Source organism: Leiobunum rupestre, chromosome 5, assembly GCF_980474605.1.
Source record: "Leiobunum rupestre chromosome 5, qqLeiRupe1.1.hap1, whole genome shotgun sequence".
Classification (NCBI taxonomy): domain Eukaryota; kingdom Metazoa; phylum Arthropoda; class Arachnida; order Opiliones; family Sclerosomatidae; genus Leiobunum; species Leiobunum rupestre.
This window is the reverse complement of record NC_143388.1, coordinates 32845819-32862507: the sequence shown is the minus strand read 5'-3', so window position 1 is coordinate 32862507 and position 16689 is coordinate 32845819.

Genomic DNA, 16689 nt, shown 5'->3' with positions numbered 1-16689 from the left:
TAGTTCGCAAATCGCTCATACGGGTTAGGGGCGCTGGCGGCAGCCCCTAAGATGGCGGCGAAAATTCAAACCCAAACACCTAGCGTTATTTTTCGTTTCAACTTTTTGGGCCAAAAGCTATTTTTTCAAGACAAAAAAAGGTACGTGTTAGTATATTGAACGTCTTGTTAAGCTTTTGATACGGAAATAAGGCTATATTTGGAAAAGCTTGGTCAAGATCGCCATGTTTACAGTATTTATTTCTTAAGCCCCATTTTCATGCTCGCTGGTCGCGGATAAAAATCGTCAAAATTCGCTTCCGCCACTCGCAAGCGTGAAAATTAATCTAAAATATCTGTTTGAAACAGATCGACGCGGAAACTGAAAAAGTGTATAGCTGAAGCGGATTTTGTCGATTTTTACCCGCTACCAGCGAGCATGAAAATGGGGCTTTAGTGATTTATATCAGTATTTTTTCAAAATAAACATTTTGAATGATAAGATCACCATTTTGAAGGTCGAGATTTACATTTTCAAGGTCGAAATCGTCATTTGTAAGGTCGATAGCGCCCTTTACTAAAGACGGACTATTAGGGCACCCCTGATCTAAATAATTGATAAATGCTACCTACTCTCTCCGGGTGATATCGTGTGAAACTCTTATTTGGGGTGCAGCGTGGCCCCCTTGTTCCTTTTGCAGGCGGGCCCGGCAGCGAGGAAGGTAATCCCACGGCGATGGGCTTTGATGATTTTGAGGGGCCCCGAAAGCGTCTATTGATCTTAAACAGAGCCAGAGTAAATCCTTTCTTTTGTTTATTCTACTTTATCTTCCTCGCGACTCTTTGGGCGGAGGTCCACTGTTTAATATTCAAACAGGGACAACCTAGTGACGTCTAATTGATGAAACTATAGGGAGATACCGATCAATCGACTCGATCGTTCTCGGCTTTGGGCTCCGATACGAACAGACTGTACTCCCACTTCGTACTTCGGACGCGCTGTAAGGCCAGGATGGCATCTATCTGCCCGAAGGCGCTGGACTTCATTACGGGAACCGTAAGCTGACTGGGAGAGGCGTCTGCTATTCGTTCTGATCGTTCGGGCCTTGGTTTTCTCGGAATTATCCTCAATAGACAAAATATACAAGGTAGTTGGACAAATCAACGTTTGGCCTTCTGGGCTATAACAAATTGCCACGAGGGATTTTTTCAAAGGACAATAGGACATTAAGGACGTTGCGATTTATGTGGAAAGAAATTACCATCCTTTTAGCATTTAGGTATCTTCAGAAGTTTATTATTACGTTTCAAATAAGTTTGACAGTTTTTACCTCTCCGAGGGGACAAAGTCCCCTAGGAGGGGTTATACAACCACCGTGTCTGTCTGTGGGTCTGTGGGTCTGCAAAGTGTAATCACTGCGTACGCAGTTTCTCAAAGGGTTGGCAAAACCACCGTGTGACGGTGAGCGTTAACGGATGCATTTGCGGTTTGGTTTGGATGGTGTTTTTTCGCTCACCGTCGTGACGGTTTGGTGTATTACGGTTTTTGTAATGTTTATGCGTAGGTTGTGTGTGTTGAATTTGTTGTGTTTGTGTTCTGATGGTTGTGCATGTTGAGTCTGTTGTGTTTATATGGGCGTTTTCTCTCCAACTTCTTCTTAATGACTTTGGGACGGACCGAGTGCTGAGTGTAATGCTACCTCTCAACGTCCAATGGCAGGGTTTCCACCAGTTGTACACGGTATTCGTCTTAGTATCAATTTGCGATCGCATCGGGTGGGATTTGAACCCGAGACCTCCTGATTGACAGGCGGACGTTCTACCACAAAACCACCGACACTTGTTACGTCTTATTGAAAATTAGACCTTCAGCTTTATCGGAAGCGTATTTAATAGAGTACGAAATTTTGGTTTAATTGAAATAGAATTGAAATTGAAATTATTGCATCGAAGAAATTCTAATTTAGCGTTTCTCTATTGATTAAAAACAAATGCGCCACCCAGGTTTCGAACCCAGACCATTCGGCTTGGCAGTCGAGCACTCTACCACAGAACCACCGATAGCTACTTAGATTCACTGAAATTAAGACAGGCATCGTAAGCATAATAGGTAATAAAGTCTTTTTTTATTAATGAATTTATGAAGGCCTAATCTGGTTTTTTTAAAGGTTAAATCTTGTTTTAGCGCAGTCAGCCGAGATTAGAGGGTTAAAGGGTAGACCCTGTGGGTGGTCCACTTTGTTAGTTTTTTTTGTTATTTATTTACGGGTATTATTAACGACCTATATATAGTTGTGTTAATTGAAAGGAGATAATTTAACGTTAATTGCTTTAAGAGCTGGCGGTTAGTCAAGTGGCTCTCTGTGCTTTGTTGATGGTAAGGTTTTTGCTTCTAGTAAATATATTTGGTGTGGATATTTGGATATCTACGATTTCTAACGCAGTCAATGATTTCTTGGGTGTGCGAGTCATTATATGATATTGGAAATTGGACGGCATTGGTCTTTTTCATGCGGTATGTGTCACAACGTCAACTGGAAGTTGAAATAAAATGAGCGTTAAAGATGCGGCAAGTATTTCGTAAACGAGAAAAATACAAATACCATCTGTAGATGTTTCTTTCATTAAAATTTGCTTAGTATTATATTCAACTGATAAACATGTACTGTAAAAAGGGTTAAATTCAATTGTGCATTGTTTTAGTGAATCTAACTCGCTGTTGTAACTACTTAATTTACAATATTCTGAATAAATTAAACTCGATTGTTTCGTCTCAATTATGTAAATTAAAATTAAAATTTTATACCGGGCAGGGTTTGAACCGAGAATACGTTTTTCGTAAATAACTCTGAATTGCGGAGATATCTTTGGGGGTCGTGTCGAGAAATTAATACCACTAGGGACCATACTTCCGAGGAGAGGTATATTTTGGCTTGCCAACTTGTTTTTATCTAAAATAGGTGATATATAAGGTGGGTTTTTTGAGCAATTTCAAAAGTGTAGCCCTATGACGTCATTTTACTCCAATTCTATCTTGACGAAAAAACGAGTTGGAGTAAGAAGGGAGTAGTTAGAGGTTAAAGGTTATATATTTGTTTTGTTTTTAAGATGGCGACTGGTGGTGATATCATCAATATAGGACTCATTTTTCTTATTAATTTAATAATAATAATAATCAGCTAGGCTAATACCCAAGACACCACCTGAGGTCTAAGTCATCAAGCAACTTTTAAAGTCATTAAATAGCATTTAACAATTGGATATTCGTTATTAAAAGCTTGCCACATGTGAAGATGTTCAAAACCCGTTATGTTTTCGTGAAACGAAATTTAAGCAGACGAATTTTCTATATAAGCTAGATTACTCCCTCTACACCTCCTTTCGAGGAGGAGTCAAAAGTGTATTGTTTGAGCTCTGGAACAAGCGAACAAAATTCGGGACAGGGTAAATCTTACCCCGAGAACAGGCGAATAAAACGTTTAAGGGTAAAAAGTTTACACTTTTTGTCCTGGGACAGGCGAAAAAAAACCACCTATAATGATCACCTAGGAGCAACAAACACAGCACTCCACACGAGGAGAACGCAGCTAGCCTTAAACACGCTAACACCAAACCATGTATCCCAAAATTAGATATTTCATATACAGGGTGTTTCAAAAAGGGTGGTATCAGCGAAGACCTACGGGTTCTACAGATTATTTTAAGACGAAAATGTTCTATGATATTTTTCGATTTGGGCCGCCGTTTAGAAGTTACGAAACACTTGATGTATGGATGACCCCTAATTTTAACGCAAGTTTTAATAAAATAATCAATGTAAATAAATAGTTTTATTCGTGGCTCTCTGCACGCGCCCAAAATAATATTTCGCTGTGAGTTACTGCAGCGCGCAAGCGTAAAGTGTTGAAGATGATGAAAAATTAACGCGCTTCGAAAACTGCCCATTCTTGATATTTAAAATCCGATAAAGAAATAATAGTTAATTATTTTAAAAATTTGTTTTCCCTCCGTGTTAGTATAGTTATAATTGTCAAATATTTGCTTAAATTTTGTATAAATTTGATTGTATGTTAGTTTTTAATTCTAATAAGTGTTTAAAGATTGTCGGATTTGGGTTAGGGATTTTTTTCTCATGTTTTTATTGTAAATACGACTTTTGGAATTGTTAAGGATTGGGTTTTTTTGTTCCCGTCCATCTTTTCTCTCTCTTTTGTATAGTATGTAGCATGTATATTGTATCTTTTATCTTGTAGCGTCGTCATGTCGCGCGGGGCTTGGTCAGGCGGCCGAAAACTTTTCCATTGCTCTGGGGTTTATCCCTTGTCGTCACTGTCCAAGCCCAAGTTGGGAAATGTTTCGGGGTATAAAGGGGGGTGATTTTATTTTTGAAGAGTAGTCTAAAATAAAAAGCGAGAAGAGCTCCTTCGTGCGAGAAGGACTCCCTGGCGGAGGGAGAATAAGAAATAAAGTTTTTTTGTTTAGTTAAAATTGGTCAAGTTATTTTTAGTAGTATAAGCGTGTGCGTGCGAAGAGTCTATATGTTTCAGTCCGTGTAACTCTTCGGGTTGAAAATTAAATTTTCAATCCAGGTAATTAGTTAGCTCTCCCAGAAAAAGTCAACAACAATAAACGCAAATACATCAGCTCTCCAGGCTTGTGATAGATCACGTTTTTTCCTCTTCTCCGACTCTCGCTGCGCATTGTAATTCTAAAACCGCCCGCTATCCATCTTTGGCGCTAGGAGTAGGGTACTCAATGAAAATGTGAGTCGCGCATTTGTCCTTCTCTCCGACTCTCGCTGCGCATTGTAATTCTAAAACCACCCGCTATCCATCTTTGGCGCTAGGAGTAGGGTACTCAATGAAAATGTGAGTCGCGCATTTGTCCTTCTCTCCGACTCTCGCTGCGCATTGTAATTCTAAAACCACCCGCTATCCATCTTTGGCGCTAGGAGTAGGGTACTCAATGAAAATGTGAGTCGCGCATTTGTCCTTCTCTCCGACTCTCGCTGCGCATTGTAATTCTAAAACCACCCGCTATCCATCTTTGGCGCTAGGAGTAGGGTACTCAATGAAAATGTGAGTCGCGCATTTGTCCTTCTCTCCGACTCTCGCTGCGCATTGTAATTCTAAAACCACCCGCTATCCATCTTTGGCGCTAGGAGTAGGGTACTCAATGAAAATGTGAGTCGCGCATTTGTCCTTCTCTCCGACTCTCGCTGCGCATTGTAATTCTAAAACCACCCGCTATCCATCTTTGGCGCTAGGAGTAGGGTACTCAATGAAAATGTGAGTCGCGCATTTGTCCTTCTCTCCGACTCTCGCTGCGCATTGTAATTCTAAAACCACCCGCTATCCATCTTTGGCGCTAGGAGTAGGGTACTCAATGAAAATGTGAGTCGCGCATTTGTCCTTCTCTCCGACTCTCGCTGCGCATTGTAATTCTAAAACCACCCGCTATCCATCTTTGGCGCTAGGAGTAGGGTACTCAATGAAAATGTGAGTCGCGCATTTGTCCTTCTCTCCGACTCTCGCTGCGCATTGTAATTCTAAAACCACCCGCTATCCATCTTTGGCGCTAGGAGTAGGGTACTCAATGAAAATGTGAGTCGCGCATTTGTCCTTCTCTCCGACTCTCGCTGCGCATTGTAATTCTAAAACCACCCGCTATCCATCTTTGGCGCTAGGAGTAGGGTACTCAATGAAAATGTGAGTCGCGCATTTGTCCTTCTCTCCGACTCTCGCTGCGCATTGTAATTCTAAAACCACCCGCTATCCATCTTTGGCGCTAGGAGTAGGGTACTCAATGAAAATGTGAGTCGCGCATTTGTCCTTCTCTCCGACTCTCGCTGCGCATTGTAATTCTAAAACCACCCGCTATCCATCTTTGGCGCTAGGAGTAGGGTACTCAATGAAAATGTGAGTCGCGCATTTGTCCTTCTCTCCGACTCTCGCTGCGCATTGTAATTCTAAAACCACCCGCTATCCATCTTTGGCGCTAGGAGTAGGGTACTCAATGAAAATGTGAGTCGCGCATTTGTCCTTCTCTCCGACTCTCGCTGCGCATTGTAATTCTAAAACCACCCGCTATCCATCTTTGGCGCTAGGAGTAGGGTACTCAATGAAAATGTGAGTCGCGCATTTGTCCTTCTCTCCGACTCTCGCTGCGCATTGTAATTCTAAAACCACCCGCTATCCATCTTTGGCGCTAGGAGTAGGGTACTCAATGAAAATGTGAGTCGCGCATTTGTCCTTCTCTCCGACTCTCGCTGCGCATTGTAATTCTAAAACCACCCGCTATCCATCTTTGGCGCTAGGAGTAGGGTACTCAATGAAAATGTGAGTCGCGCATTTGTCCTTCTCTCCGACTCTCGCTGCGCATTGTAATTCTAAAACCACCCGCTATCCATCTTTGGCGCTAGGAGTAGGGTACTCAATGAAAATGTGAGTCGCGCATTTGTCCTTGTCTCCGACTCTCGCTGCGCATTGTAATTCTAAAACCACCCGCTATCCATCTTTGGCGCTAGGAGTAGGGTACTCAATGAAAATGTGAGTCGCGCATTTGTCCTTCTCTCCGACTCTCGCTGCGCATTGTAATTCTAAAACCACCCGCTATCCATCTTTGGCGCTAGGAGTAGGGTACTCAATGAAAATGTGAGTCGCGCATTTGTCCTTCTCTCCGACTCTCGCTGCGCATTGTAATTCTAAAACCACCCGCTATCCATCTTTGGCGCTAGGAGTAGGGTACTCAATGAAAATGTGAGTCGCGCATTTGTCCTTCTCTCCGACTCTCGCTGCGCATTGTAATTCTAAAACCACCCGCTATCCATCTTTGGCGCTAGGAGTAGGGTACTCAATGAAAATGTGAGTCGCGCATTTGTCCTTCTCTCCGACTCTCGCTGCGCATTGTAATTCTAAAACCACCCGCTATCCATCTTTGGCGCTAGGAGTAGGGTACTCAATGAAAATGTGAGTCGCGCATTTGTCTTTCTCTCCGACTCTCGCTGCGCATTGTAATTCTAAAACCACCCGCTATCCATCTTTGGCGCTAGGAGTAGGGTACTCAATGAAAATGTGAGTCGCGCATTTGTCCTTCTCTCCGACTCTCGCTGCGCATTGTAATTCTAAAACCACCCGCTATCCATCTTTGGCGCTAGGAGTAGGGTACTCAATGAAAATGTGAGTCGCGCATTTGTCCTTCTCTCCGACTCTCGCTGCGCATTGTAATTCTAAAACCACCCGCTATCCATCTTTGGCGCTAGGAGTAGGGTACTCAATGAAAATGTGAGTCGCGCATTTGTCCTTCTCTCCGACTCTCGCTGCGCATTGTAATTCTAAAACCACCCGCTATCCATCTTTGGCGCTAGGAGTAGGGTACTCAATGAAAATGTGAGTCGCGCATTTGTCCTTCTCTCCGACTCTCGCTGCGCATTGTAATTCTAAAACCACCCGCTATCCATCTTTGGCGCTAGGAGTAGGGTACTCAATGAAAATGTGAGTCGCGCATTTGTCCTTCTCTCCGACTCTCGCTGCGCATTGTAATTCTAAAACCACCCGCTATCCATCTTTGGCGCTAGGAGTAGGGTACTCAATGAAAATGTGAGTCGCGCATTTGTCCTTCTCTCCGACTCTCGCTGCGCATTGTAATTCTAAAACCACCCGCTATCCATCTTTGGCGCTAGGAGTAGGGTACTCAATGAAAATGTGAGTCGCGCATTTGTCCTTCTCTCCGACTCTCGCTGCGCATTGTAATTCTAAAACCACCCGCTATCCATCTTTGGCGCTAGGAGTAGGGTACTCAATGAAAATGTGAGTCGCGCATTTGTCCTTCTCTCCGACTCTCGCTGCGCATTGTAATTCTAAAACCACCCGCTATCCATCTTTGGCGCTAGGAGTAGGGTACTCAATGAAAATGTGAGTCGCGCATTTGTCCTTCTCTCCGACTCTCGCTGCGCATTGTAATTCTAAAACCACCCGCTATCCATCTTTGGCGCTAGGAGTAGGGTACTCAATGAAAATGTGAGTCGCGCATTTGTCCTTCTCTCCGACTCTCGCTGCGCATTGTAATTCTAAAACCACCCGCTATCCATCTTTGGCGCTAGGAGTAGGGTACTCAATGAAAATGTGAGTCGCGCATTTGTCCTTCTCTCCGACTCTCGCTGCGCATTGTAATTCTAAAACCACCCGCTATCCATCTTTGGCGCTAGGAGTAGGGTACTCAATGAAAATGTGAGTCGCGCATTTGTCCTTCTCTCCGACTCTCGCTGCGCATTGTAATTCTAAAACCACCCGCTATCCATCTTTGGCGCTAGGAGTAGGGTACTCAATGAAAATGTGAGTCGCGCATTTGTCCTTCTCTCCGACTCTCGCTGCGCATTGTAATTCTAAAACCACCCGCTATCCATCTTTGGCGCTAGGAGTAGGGTACTCAGGGAAAACGGGGGTCGCGCATTTGTCCTTCTCTCCGACTCTCGCTGCGTATAGTAATTCTCAAGCCGCTCACCTTCAATCTTTAGCGCTAGTAGTAGGGTACTCTCTACTCACGTAATATGTGACTGAGTGGATTACGTGTTATTTACTATTTAATTAGTTACGGCTCAAATATATAGTTATCTAAGGTTTCCGAATAATAAATAATTTTTTAGCGCAAAATATTTTTAAAGAAGCTGGTCTTTTAAATGATATGTTTAGAAGTGTTACACGCTGGCTAATTCCCCGGCTTACAAAGCTAAACTAATGCGAGTCTCTGGGGCACTTTGTATTAAATTTTGTATAAACAACGAAGCAACGAATTAATCATTTATCCCAGTCCAACGATACTTTGCTTCGATAAGGATTAATGTAGACTTCACTGCCTCGATTTTAAAGTTAATGTATTTACAAGTACCGGATGTTGACATACGCTAGTGCCTTAGAAGTAACCCACTAAAATTGGATAAAACACCTGAAAGTTTCAAACTAGTACACTCAAAACAATTTACTTTGTTGAGTTTCATAATTGATTTTGATGAAAGCTGCTTACAATAAAATTGTCTTGTCGCTTCTCACGTACCATGACACGAAACCACGATTTCTTCCCAAATTTTAAAATAGATATTCAAATATTCAAAAAAATTCCATACACTCATCGAAAACTCTCCACAAAAAACAATATCCAGGAACAAATCCTATCATGATTTTCTATTGTTTTTTTAAATTACAGTATTGTTTTTTAAAATACCGTATTGTTTTTTAAAATACCGTATTGTTTTTTAAAATACCGTAGTTTTTTTAAATACCATATTGTTTTTTAAAATACCGTATTGTTTTTTTAAATACCGTGTTATTAACAAAGCCACTAACGTAACGTTAAAAATCCGCCATTCCTGCAATGATTTTGTATTTTTTCAAAATACCCTTTTTTTAACCAATCCACAAATTCCGAGAGAAAAATTCACATATCCACAAAATCCGAGGAAAAATCCACATATCCACCAAAAATGCAAGAGGATAATCCACATAGTCACCAAAAATAAAAGTGGAAAATCCACGTATCCACCAAAACTCCAAGAGGAAAATCCACGTATCCACCAAAACTCCAAGAGGGAAATCCACGTATCCACCAAAACTCCAAGAGGAAAATCCACGTATCCACCAAAACTCCAAGAGGGAAATCCACGTATCCACCAAAACTCCAAGAGGAAAATCCACGTATCCACCAAAACTCCAAGAGGAAAATCCACGTATCCACCAAAACTCCAAGAGAAAAATCCACGCATCCACCAAAACTCCAAGAGAAAAATCCACATATCCACCAAAAATGCAAGAGGATAATCCACATAGTCACCAAAAATAAAAGAGGAAAATCCACGTATCCACCAAAACTCCAAGAGGAAAATCCACGTATCCACCAAAACTCCAAGAGGAAAATCCACGTATCCACCAAAACTCCAAGAGAAAAATCCACGTATCCACCAAAACTCCAAGAGGAAAATCCACGTATCCACCAAAACTCCAAGAGAAAAATCCACATATCCACCAAAAATGCAAGAGGATAATCCACATAGTCACCAAAAATAAAAGAGGAAAATCCACGTATCCACCAAAACTCCAAGAGGAAAATCCACGTATCCACCAAAACTCCAAGAGGAAATTCCACGTATCCACCAAAACTCCAAGAGGAAAATCGACGTATTCACCAAAACTCCAAGAGGAAAATCCACATATCCACCAAAAATGCAAGAGGATAATCCACATAGTCACCAAAAATAAAAGAGGAAAATCCACGTATCCACCAAAACTCCAAGAGGAAAATCCACGTATCCACCAAAACTCCAAGAGAAAAATCCACATATCCACCAAAACTCCAAGAGGGAAATCCACGTATCCACCAAAACTCCATGAGGAAAATCCACGTATCCACCAAAACTCCAAGAGGGAAATCCACGTATCCACCAAAACTCCGTGAGGAAAATCCACGTATCCACCAAAACTCCAAGAGGAAAATCCACGTATCCACCAAAACTCCAAGAGGAAAATCCACGTATCCACCAAAACTCCAAGAGGAAAATCGACGTATCCACCAAAACTCCAAGAGGAAAATCCACGTATCCACCAAAACTCCAAGAGGAAAATCCACGTATCCACCAAAACTCCAAGAGGAAAATCCACGCATCCACCAAAACTCCAAGAGGAAAATCCACGTATCCACCAAAACTCCAAGAGGAAAATCCACGTATCCACCAAAACTCCAAGAGGAAAATCCACGTATCCACCAAAACTCCAAGAGGAAAATCCACGTATCCACCAAAACTCCAAGAGGAAAATCCACGTATCCACCAAAACTCCAAGAGGAAAATCCACGTATCCACCAAAACTCCAAGAGGAAAATCCACGTATCCACCAAAACTCCAAGAGGAAAATCCACGTATCCACCAAAACTCCAAGAGGAAAATCCACGTATCCACCAAAACTCCAAGAGTAAAATCCACGCATCCACCAAAACTCCAAGAGGAAAATCCACGCATCCACCAAAACTCCAAGAGGAAAATCCACGCATCCACTTAAAGTCCAAGAGGAAAATCCACGCATCCACCAAAACTCCAAGAGGAAAATCCACGCATCCACCAAAACTCCAAGAGGAAAATCCACGCATCCACCAAAACTCCAAGAGGAAAATCCACGTATCCACCAAAACTCCAAGAGGAAAATCCACGTATCCACCAAATCTCCAAGAGAAAAATCCACGTATCCACCAAAAATGCAAGAGGATAATCCACATAGTCACCAAAAATAAAAGAGGAAAATCCACGTATCCACCAAAACTCCAAGAGGGAAATCCACGTATCCACCAAAACTCCAAGAGGAAAATCCACGTATCCACCAAAACTCCAAGAGGAAAATCCACGTATCCACCAAAACTCCAAGAGGAAAATCCACGTATCCACCAAAACTCCAAGAGGGAAATCCACGTATCCACCAAAACTCCATGAGGAAAATCCACGTATCCACCAAAACTCCATGAGGAAAATCCACGTATCCACCAAAACTCCAAGAGGAAAATCCACGCATCCACCAAAACTCCAAGAGGAAAATCCACGTATCCACCAAAACTCCAAGAGGAAAATCCACGTATCCACCAAAACTCCTAGAGGAAAATCCACGTATCCACCAAAACTCCAAGAGGAAAATCCACGTATCCACCAAAACTCCAAGAGTAAAATCCACGCATCCACCAAAACTCCAAGAGGAAAATCCACGCATCCACCAAAACTCCAAGAGGAAAATCCACGCATCCACCAAAACTCCAAGAGGAAAATCCACGTATCCACCAAAACTCCAAGAGGGAAATCCACGTATCCACCAAAACTCCATGAGGAAAATCCACGTATCCACCAAAACTCCAAGAGGAAAATCCACGTATCCACCAAAACTCCAAGAGGAAAATCCACGTATCCACCAAAACTCCAAGAGGAAAATCCACGTATCCACCAAAACTCCAAGAGGAAAATCCACGTATCCACCAAAACTCCAAGACGAAAATCCACGTATCCACCAAAACTCCAAGAGGAAAATCCACGCATCCACCAAAACTCCAAGAGGAAAATCCACGTATCCACCAAAACTCCAAGAGGGAAATCCACGTATCCACCAAAACTCCAAGAGGAAAATCCACGTATCCACCAAAACTCCAAGAGGAAAATCCACGTATCCACCAAAACTCCAAGACGAAAATCCACGTATCCACCAAAACTCCAAGAGGAAAATCCACGCGTCCACCAAAACTCCAAGAGGAAAATCCACGTATCCACCAAAACTCCAAGAGGGAAATCCACGTATCCACCAAAACTCCAAGAGGAAAATCCACGTATCCACCAAAACTCCAAGAGGAAAATCCACGTATCCACCAAAACTCCAAGAGGAAAATCCACGCATCCACCAAAACTCCAAGAGGAAAATCCACGTATCCACCAAAACTCCAAGAGGGAAATCCACGTATCCACCAAAACTCCATGAGGAAAATCCACGTATCCACCAAAACTCCAAGAGGAAAATCCACGCATCCACCAAAACTCCAAGAAGAAAATCCACGTATCCACCAAAACTCCAAGAGGAAAATCCACGTATCCACCAAAACTCCAAGAGGAAAATCCACGTATCCACCAAAACTCCATGAGGAAAATCCACGTATCCACCAAAACTCCAAGAGGAAAATCCACGTATCCACCAAAACTCCAAGAGGAAAATCCACGCATCCACCAAAACTCCAAGAGGAAAATCCACGCATCCACCAAAACTCCAAGAGGAAAATCCACGCATCCACCAAAACTCCAAGAGGAAAATCCACGTATCCACCAAAACTCCATGAGGAAAATCCACGTATCCACCAATACTCCAAGAGGAAAATCCAAATCCACATATCCACCAAAAATGCAAGAGGATAATCCACGTATCTATAAAAAGTACAAATTCGATGATTTATTCCAAATTCATAAAACTAGGGGGAAATCTGCAAATGCGCAAAATTCAAGCTAAAAATCCTAAAAAAAACCCTAAAAAAAATACAAATCCACGAATTTTTATTATTATTTTTTTAGACTTCACTAAACTACAAAATCCAAATTAAAAATCCTTAAATTAAATTAAATTTGTGAATTTAAAAAATATACAATTGAAAATTCGAAAAAATCCACAAATCTAGAGAATAATCAGAGAAATCTAATGGATTTGCAAATTGCGTACTTAATCAATTTAGCATTATATGTAACTTTTAACACTGTTTTAAACATTTCATACTCCTTGACCAGATATCTGAGAGTGAGACGCAGCGCCAAATTCGTTGGCGGCGTATTTTGGAAATATAAATCATTAAACGAAATTGAAGGTCTTTTTGCTATACGACTTCTTAAAAAAGGAAAAGTCTTTAACATAACATATTTGAAATCGATCAGTAACTTGCCTCTGGCGACATATTTTCACCGAAATGACACCAGAGGGACAGCGACAAATAAAAAATATACCGTATATGAATATCAGGGGGCGCAAAAATCGTTAGATAATTACACGTAGCCTCGATATCATTTTTAAGGTACCATTAATAAAAAAACAAAATTGGAACTGAAAGATACCCAAAACTTTAATTTAATAGAGTTGGAGCGATTCATCAGGCTGAGCTATTCCCTTCATATCGCGCCCCCTGGCGGCAATTACTATGAACTACGACGAAAAGAAGACGAAAAAATGACGGGGGGAAAAAGTGTGTTAACGAAGTTGACGAAAGTGCCGGAAGATGGCAGAGATTAGGTGCTCAAAGATTGAATCCGTAAGATTACAGAGGCGCTGCTTCGATTTTCAGCCCCAATTCTTTTGCCCTTCTTATCCCCCCCGGGGGTGGGGGGTGGAAAAGGGGGTTGAAAAGGGGGAAAACAAAAATGGAAGCTCCCATGCAGCGAAATTGCTCGTAAGAGACAATATTAACTTGGAATTTTAAAGAATAATGAGTCGACATTTACTTTCCATTTATGCCATAAGTCTTCATTTGCATTTAATCTTCTGTGAGATGAGCTAAGTTAGTAGTTTTTGGGTTTTGGGAAACAAATTGGGTATTTATCAGCACTTTGAAGAGATTTATCAACGATAATTATAAGATAATCCACTTTTGACTGGAAATTATAGACGTGTACACTTTGAACCTAGGAGCAACAAACGCAAGGAGAACGAAGCTAGCCTTTAAACACGCTAACGCAGTGTTGCATACAAATTTCATTGGACGAGCCTTTACGCTGAACGTTTTACGGAAAGGGGGAAGACAATTTCCGAATTTTCCCCTTCCAACGGCAGAGGGCGCTAAAGCGTCTGACTAATGAAAACTGTACGCGAGAAAATCCACGAATTTTGACGGGTTGCGTTCTCCTTGTGTGGGGTGCTGTGTTTGTTGCTCCTAGCTTTGAACCTCTAAAGCTCTATTAGACTTTTGCTACCACGATGCGAATGCGCAGTGAGAAATGGACGGTGGCTTACGCTATACTTACACTGTAAGACCATAAATCTATAATAACGAGTCATAACTATGTGTACTTTGGTCGAAATAATTATTGATAGTTGAGTGTAGAGTAGCATAGAACTTATTTGTGTAAAATAAAAAATATGTAATGATGGTAATAGTAGCTAAGCAGTGCTAATATACAGGGTGTTTCAAAAGGTGAAGGAGTTGTAGGGGGTGACTTGAGGAGTATGCTTGTTTTTTCCCTTTTTCCGACGATGAGTTAAAAGAGTGCCAGAGAGCTTCAAAATGTGGCCCACTAGGTATAATCAGGAAACTATAGAGGTATACACTTGGAATGTCTAAGGTTCCATTGGGACGGTGATACGAAAGCGCGTAGAGAAAAAGGCAGGGCTTAACTACGTCAAGTGTAAGACGTAACACGACATTTCGAATTCATTGGCTCGAGGTTTGACGCGAAAAGAATGCGTCGTCATGGTAACAAATAGGCGATCTTCCCGTGCAAAAAAAGGTTCTAAAACAATGGATTTAAAAACCTCAATTTGTTATCATACTTAATATTTGGAAGTAATTATAATGTTCTTCGCGAAAGAAGCGTAGTGATACCTAATTTCAGGTATTTGTATGGTTATAAAAGAGATATTCAGGTAAGCTAATAATATAATAACCATGACTAGGCTTAATGACGAGTTTTCGTCGAATGAGGGTAGCGAGGCGCGAGAGGTTTTCTCGTGAGTTTTCCCGCTTTAAGACACGCCCGTTTCTACGAGCTTCATCACGGCCGTAAAAATCTTCCTTAGACATTCCAAGTGTATACCTTTATAGTTTCCTGGTATAATATTTGATAAAAAATTATCAAGAAGGGAATTAAGGTACATCTTTTAGCCAACTTGTCCAACCATTTTTAATCGCTAAGCTAATTGCGCCGTGTGTGGAAGGTTTATCTAAGGTTTTAGAGTGTGTACTATCCCTTTAATCGTGTATTGCTAGAGAGGAAACGTTTAAGTACGTGCTAATATGAAGTATCAGCCAAGCTATGATGACGTTACGTATCGACGGTGGCTTATTGGCGTACAACTTTTAAACTTTTCCAAAAAAAACGTTTTCATGGAAACGGATAAACGTATTACGTTACTTAAAAGTTACCAGAATGATTGGACATTTTTTATATTAGCGAAACGAAGAAACTAACGATAGATATAAACAACGGCGCTTCTAAGGGCCCTAAAAAACCCCTCAGTTGAAGCACCCACTACAGCGAGGAGTAAAAACAATAGCATCAAAAACCTCAGGCCCCTCTCAGAAATACATAAACCAGGCGAGAGGGAAAAGCTATTTCTGCGGGAAATACGAGACAGGCGGGAGAATGAGAGCCAAGCCAAAGCAAACCTGGCCAGTGGTCAAGTGGGGGTCATCGAAAAAGCTAAGGCCGCGGATATAATAAGAAAGGTTTGGATGCCGCCCTTCAAACTGGGGCAAACTATACTTCACCCTCCGCTCGAGAGATGGCGTAAGCGTATATGGCGCTTTTAGCGAACGGAAATTGAAAACCTTCTCCAAACAATCGCCAGGGTGAGCTGACTAAGTTAGAAAAATATAAAAATAATGCAGGGGTGTAAAATTTCATTGTTATAACCATAAGTAACCTAAAAGCCCTAAAGCGTTTAACTTCCCAGTTTGTAATATAAATGTGGGTGCTCTCAGTATATGATGTTAATACCCGGGAGGAGCTTTTAAAATAACTTCGAAATTACATAACCATTATAATGGAGAATATTTCAAAATGTTGTTGACAAAATAATTTAACAAATAATAATGTACCTGTTAATGATAAATTCAAATAATTATTAAATCTCTAAATTCAGATTTTATTATTTTTGTATTCTATATATAGTTCTAATATGTACCCGCTAAGGAAATATCAGATCATGGACTCACTGTTTAAAAAGCACGCGTGAATACTGAGAATAGTAAAATCACGGATAATTTTAGTTCAATGTTGAAAAACTTGGCGTCATTTTCCGGCGTAGTTTCGTCCAATTTTTATAAAATGGTGCCGTTGTTGTCGGTTAATTTTTGAAATTAGTTCTTTAAAAGTTTAAGTAATGGTAATTAAACAATATGCTAAGTAAAAATAACCAGTAAGCCGCATATGACTGAGTTTTTTTAATAAATTAAATTAATTAATAAACAAATAAATAAAAAATAAATTTCGTAAAAGATATCCAAC